Here is a 6,734-nt window from a genome sequence, read left to right on the forward strand (position 1 = left end):
TAGGAAAGCATGGGAAGCCACGGTTTGTTTGGGCTTACTTTAATGAGGCTTTTTGGATCACGTGATACTTTGAGGGACATACAAGATAACCAATATGGCGACTCCCTGTGCGATTCATGAAAGAAACAAATCTAAATTAAAGAAACATAGAAATGAATCGTTTTTTCTTTTTAATGGGAGCTAGAAATTTTGAAATTTTTTTTAACTTCAAGTTATAGATCTGCCTGTTTTTCCTTCAAAAAATGCTTAATTAAAGCTGAGGTTCTTCGATGTAATTTATATGGGCCCACAATTAATTTAAAAACATCCTAAACTATATGAATTGATGCAATTGGATAATATAAGGCAACACGGAGACATTAATTCTCATTTTTCCGCTTGAGAAGATATAAATAAAAATTTGAAATCAATGTATTATTGCTTGAAATATCCACCTCAAAAGTGGGTCTGGCTCGTTATTTTATATTTAATTTTCTAATCTTCGTATCTCTAAGCGAATTCAATATTTCGAAAACCAAAGATTCAATTCAATTTTTAAAATTATTGACATGGCGGAAAACCCCACTAAATTTCCGCATTTCTACGCTAAAATCGGCAATTTTAACATTGATCTCTATGGAAATCATCCAGTGTATGTCCCTCAGGAGTGATGATGATTATGACGTCTATTCGAAAAGCCTCATAGAGCGATCACTGGCTTCATCTGGCAACCCAGATTCACCAGCTTTCTCAACGGACTCGGTGGTCGCGTCACCTCCTGTTATTTTTTTTATTTATTTATCACACAACCGAGTAGGCAATGCACTTACACTGGTAAGAAAAACTGGAAACATAAAAGAACATAAATGAAATGGGAAAACACTTCATAAAAGGAGTAAAATTAAAATCGTCCAAGGAAGAGACGAATTCAGCATAGGGGGCAGAAACGAGGTCACGAGGCAGGATGTTCCATAGTCTAGCTGAACGTCATCTGAAACCATAGAAGTAGTGGTCGCCTCTGGCTACAGGAATTTTCAATTGAAGACCGTGTCTACGGAGGTTAGGTCGTCTGTCCAAGATTTCTAAAAAAGGGTTATCGGAAGGTAAATATACCATATTATGAACCAGTTTATAGCACATAATTAGGTTAGATCGAGCCCTCCTCCACTCCAAGGAGTGAAAGCCAAGTATCTCGAGTCTCTCTTGGTATGATCTTCCACCAATACCTGGAAGTCGTTTAGTAAAACCCCTTTGGGGGCTCTCGATGAGTAGTATGTCTTTAATTTTAACTTTTCCTCGGGTAAGGTTGATAACAAAAGACTGGTTCCTTGTTTTCCAAGAACTAACTTTGATGTTTTGAGAGGAAGGTTAGTGGAAGTTTTCAAAGACCGGTTGGAATCAGTAGGGGTGGTAAGTCAATGGGTAGAATTTAGTACGAAGCTGTCCTCTCTTTTGCACGACGTCATACCCTTTGTTCGAAAAAAGCGTGTGCATCGCACCCTCTATGGTTCACGAATAGCGTGCGGAACCTTTATCTTGAAAAGAAAAGAGCATTCAGAGAGTATAAAAGTGGACGAGGTGACCTATCATTGTTTACTGATAAAAGAAGACTGTTGAAGAAAGCGATAAGGGGTAGTAAAAAGCAAGTTGAATCTAGGTTGGCAGATAACATTGGCTCTGACCCAAAATCATTTTTCGATATGTCAATAATGGATGTAAGGGGACAGTTGGCCCACTCTCGAGAGGAGGCTCTAGGTTAGAGAGCAATGTAGGCATGTGTAATGCTTTCAATGACTTTTTCGCGTCGGTTTTTAATGGAGATAATGATATTCGATATACGGGTGTTGCATGGGGTAATAAAACACTCAACGATATTCAAGTAGAAGACGTGGAGGTCCTAAATCTTCTAAGAAATGTATGTGCAAGCAAAGCACAAGGACCAGATGATATCTATCCCAGGGTCCTCAGGGAATGTGCTAATGAATTGTCGGGTCCAGTCGCACAGATATACAGGAGTAGTGTTGCTGAGGGTATCGTCCCAAGGGATTGGAAACTTGCTAATGTTGTCCCGATATTTAAGAAGGGTAGTAGAAAAGCTGTGTCCAATTATCGTCCAGTGAGTTTGACGACCTCCCTCTCGAAAATTTTGGAAATTATCATCAAAAGGCAGTTTGTGAAGTGGATAGACGAGAATAATGTATTGTCGGATAATCAGCATGGATTCAGGAAGGGGAAGTCATGTGTAACAAACCTCCTTTGCTTCTACGATCACGTGATGAAGGCTTTGGGTAAGAGCAAAAATGTGGATGTTGTTTACCTTGATTTCCAGAAGGCATTCGATCGTGTCCAACATGGTAAACTCTTGAAGCGTTTACACGAGATTGGAATTGGAGGCAACTTGCTGAATTGGATAAAATCGTGGTTGAGAGATAGGTCGCAACGAGTTATGGTGAACGGGGAGTTCTCTGGTTGGACAGACGTCACAAGTGGAGTTCCTCAAGGAAGTGTCCTTGGCCCCATACTTTTTTCCCTTTTTACCGATAAACTCGATCAGGGTATCGATGGGATTACAAGCAAATTCGCAGATGATGTGAAGCTAATAGGGGTTATCGGGAATCAAAGCGATAGGGAGTTGCTCCAGACCAACTTAAACAGGATTGCAGCATGGGCAAATGAATGGAGCATGACGTTTAGCGTTGATAAGTGCATGGTCGCTCATTTTGGTTCGAACAACCCACGGTTCTCTTACGAGTTGAATGGTGTCACTATCCCGGATGCCACTAGGGTCACCGATTTGGGAATTCTCATTGACGAGCGGCTTAGGTTTTCTGAACATTGTTCAGCGGGGGTCAAAAAAGCAAATAGAATGCTTGGTCTCATTTTCAAAAAGGTCTCCTCGCCAGTGCCGTCTAAACGCATGGGCACGCCCTGGGGGCCTCAGGAGAAGAGGGGCCTCACAAAAATGAGAATTAGTTCAAATTTTGGAGAATTTTCCTGGTAGGGCCTCAGAAAAATCACTTGGCCCGGGGGTCCATGATGCTCTTAAGACGGTGCTGCTCTTCGCGTTCTCCTAAAGTCATTCTTCCGCTTTTTCGAGGCTTAGTTCGTCCTGGAGTATGCTGTAAGGTTTTGGAGACCATACCTACAGAGGGACATAGACTTGGTTGAAGGGGTGCAGAGAAGAGCTAAGCGTGTCCTTATTGGCACACGGGGCTTGAGTTATGAAGAGAGAGACTTCATTTTTCGAATATGTTTACATTGGATGAACACAGGTGTCGAGGAGATATGATCGAAGTGTTCAAATTTTTCAATGGGATGGATAGGATGGACCATGAACTTTTAGTACACCGCCAATCGACTGCTTTTACAAGGGGACACCAGTATCGATTGGTGAGGGACAATGCAACGTTATGGTGTCGCAGGGAATTTTTCTCTAATAGGGTTGTTAATAAATGGAATAGGTTACCCCCGGAGGTAGTAACACAATTGACACGTTTAAAAAGAAATACGGTAAAGATGTTGGGGTAAATCGAGAAGCTATCCATACTTAGAATAAGACAACCATAAGTATTCTATATGGGCATTGTGTGATATTTATCACGTGTATATATTGTTTATAATTTTTGTCAATTGCATTTTTAATTGGGTTGCTGTATTTTTGAAATATATGACATCCATATTTTTATGAGCCTCTTTTTCTCAGCCACCTCGTTGGGCATTTTGCCTGTTGTGGCGTTGTATTTGTATTTGTATTTAATTTTGTATGAACACCACACCTGCGAGCAGTATTCAAGAATCGGTCGGACATATGTGCAAAAAGCGAAAGTCAGGGTATGCATATCGCACTTGCTGTACGCCGTACGTATCATATATGCGGCTCTATTGGCCCTGCATACCATATTACGATAATGATCAGTATAGTCAAGAGATCCGGATAACGGAAATACCCAGATCGGAGTCTATGGTCAAGTGTTGTAGAACATCAGCAGACGGGATCGGTGGGTCTGCCTAGATGCATAGAGCCACTCTTGACGATAGAAATAGGAAGATTGTTCTCCCTACTCCAACGGAAGAGACGAAAGCAGGCAGTCCCGAGGCCCATTGTGTTGTCCGTCGTTGAGAATAGCTTTATATCATCTGCAAATTATTGAATGGGAGAGACGACTTGAGACTAATCTTTCCTCCATGTTATAGCTCAGTGAGTCCCTCAGGAGTGATGCTGATGATGATTGTGACGTCTATTCGAAAAGCTGCACAAATAGGTTGACCATATTTCTTCGAAAGAAATACGGAAATTGGAATTCCAAATACGGGAAAATATGGGCCATCGCCAATTATCGCCAAAAATAAACAAAGTTGCCAAATATTGGAGAAATCACATTAAAATCAAAAAGGCGGGAAATAAAGCATTACTGCAAATTGCAGTGGATTTAAATGAATTCCACGGAATAAAACGTTCACCAAGATAAATGTGAAAGATTTATATTCTTATTTATAATTGTAATTATCGTAATATAATTTATGAGAGGGAAAATAATTTAATTCTTTGACTTCAATAAAGAATAAAACTTCAAGTATGCTTCGTGTAAAAAACGGGAAAAACCGAGACACGGTAAAAAGTCGGGATGGCCAAAAATAACAGAAGAAACCTGGACTGTCCCGGGAAATACGGGACGTATGGTCACTTTATATATGTGAGATGAATATTCTTATTTGTAGTTGTAATCTTCATAACACAATTTATGACTGGAACAATAACTTCAATCCTAGATTTCAATAAATAATAAAAATTCAAGTACGAAATGAAAATTCGTAGAAAAACAACTTTTTTACAAGAAAGTCGGGACGGCCAAAATTATATGAAAATACCATCGAGCTTATATTATATAGAGGGAGCATGACGTCAGCGGTCTCCGCCTTGGCAGTGCTGAGAAAGGTGTCCCCCAACATCTTCGTCGGAAGACCACGTGATCCGGTGAAAACAAACACGATCTCCCATAGAGATCAATGTTAAAATTGCCGATTTTAACATAGAATTGCGGAAATTTAGTAAGGTTTTCCGCCGCATCAATAATTTTAAAAATTGAATTGAATCCTCGATTTTCGAAATATTGAGTTCTCTTAGAGATACGAAGCCCAGAAAATTAAATATAAATTAATTAGACAGACCCACTTTTGAGGTTGATATCCATGCAATGACATTAATTTCAGCTTTTTATTTATATCTCAAGCACGAAAATGAAAATTAATGTATCCGTATTGTCTTATATTATCCAATTGCATCAATCCATATAGTTTAGGATGTTTTGAAATTAATTATGGACCCATATAAGTTAAATTCCGCAGCTTTAATCAAGCATTTTTTGAAGCAAAAACAGGCAGATTAATAACTTTAACCAAACATAATTTTAGCATTAATGAAAGATAATTCCAAGATTAATGAAAGATGCTTTCAGCATCGATGAAATTGATAATTCCAGAATTAATGAGAGATAATTTTAGTTCCAAAATAAATAGAAGTGATAATTCCAGAATTAATGAGAGATCATTTTAGTTCCAAAATAAATAGGAGTGATAATTCCAGAATTAATGAAAGTGATAATTTCAGTTCCAAATTAATGAAAGTGATAATTTCAGTTCCAAATTAATGAAAGTGATAATTTCAGTTCCAAATTAATGAAAGAGATAATTTCGGCTCCAAATAAATGAAAGTGATAATTCCAGCATTAATGAAAGATAATTCAGAATTAATGAAAGATGATTCCAGAATAAATGAAAGAAAAATTCGTTTTAAAGATACAGATAATTTCAGTTCCAAAATAAATGAAAGCGATAATTTCAGTATTAATAATGAAAGAAATAATTTCAGAATTAAGAAAAATGGATAATTCCAAAATTAATGAAAGAAAAATTATAGAATTAATGGAAGAGATAATTCCAAAATCGATGAAAGAAGTAATTTCAGCATTAATGAAGTGATAATTCCAATTCTAATAAAAGCGGTAATTCCAGAATTAAAGTGGAAGATAGTTCTAAAATTAATGAAAGAAATAATTCCAGCATTAATGAAAAAGTGATACTTCCAAAATTAATGAGATATAATTACAAAATTAATGAAAGAGATAATGCCAGAATAATTCCAACATTAGTAAAAGAAATAATATCAGCGTTGATGAAAAATAATTTCAGCAATAATGAAAGAAACAAATCCAGAATTGATTAAAGCAATTACTCCAGAAGTAATGAAAGAAATAATAATTAATAAAGAAATAATTCCATAATTAATTTCAAAACATCCTAAACTATACGGATTGATGCAATTGGATGATATAAGACAATACGGAGACATTAATTTTCATTTTCGTGCTTGAGATATAAATAAAAAGCTGAAATTAATGTCATTGCATGGATATCAACCTCAAAAGTGGGTCTGGCTAATTAATTTATATTTAATTTTCTGGGCTTCGTATCTCTAAGCGAACTCAATATTTCGAAAATCGAGGATTCAATTCAATTTTTAAAATTATTGATGCGGCGGAAAACCTTACTAAATTTCCGCAATTCTATGTTAAAATCGGCAATTTTAACATTGATCTCTATGGGAGATCGTGTTTGTTTTCACCGAATCACGTGGTATCCTTGCATTAGATGTAGACGACGTCGCGGCGACTGGATGCTCCCTCCCGTAAGACGCCTTCATATACCGCCTTCATAAGGAGTTCTACCCTCCCGTAATATAAGCTCGATGGAAAATA

The sequence above is a fragment of the Pholcus phalangioides genome, unplaced genomic scaffold (assembly GCF_987345545.1).
Source record: "Pholcus phalangioides strain wild (caught in Gottingen) unplaced genomic scaffold, Ppha-v1.0 ptg000017l_1, whole genome shotgun sequence".
NCBI classification, from domain to species: domain Eukaryota; kingdom Metazoa; phylum Arthropoda; class Arachnida; order Araneae; family Pholcidae; genus Pholcus; species Pholcus phalangioides.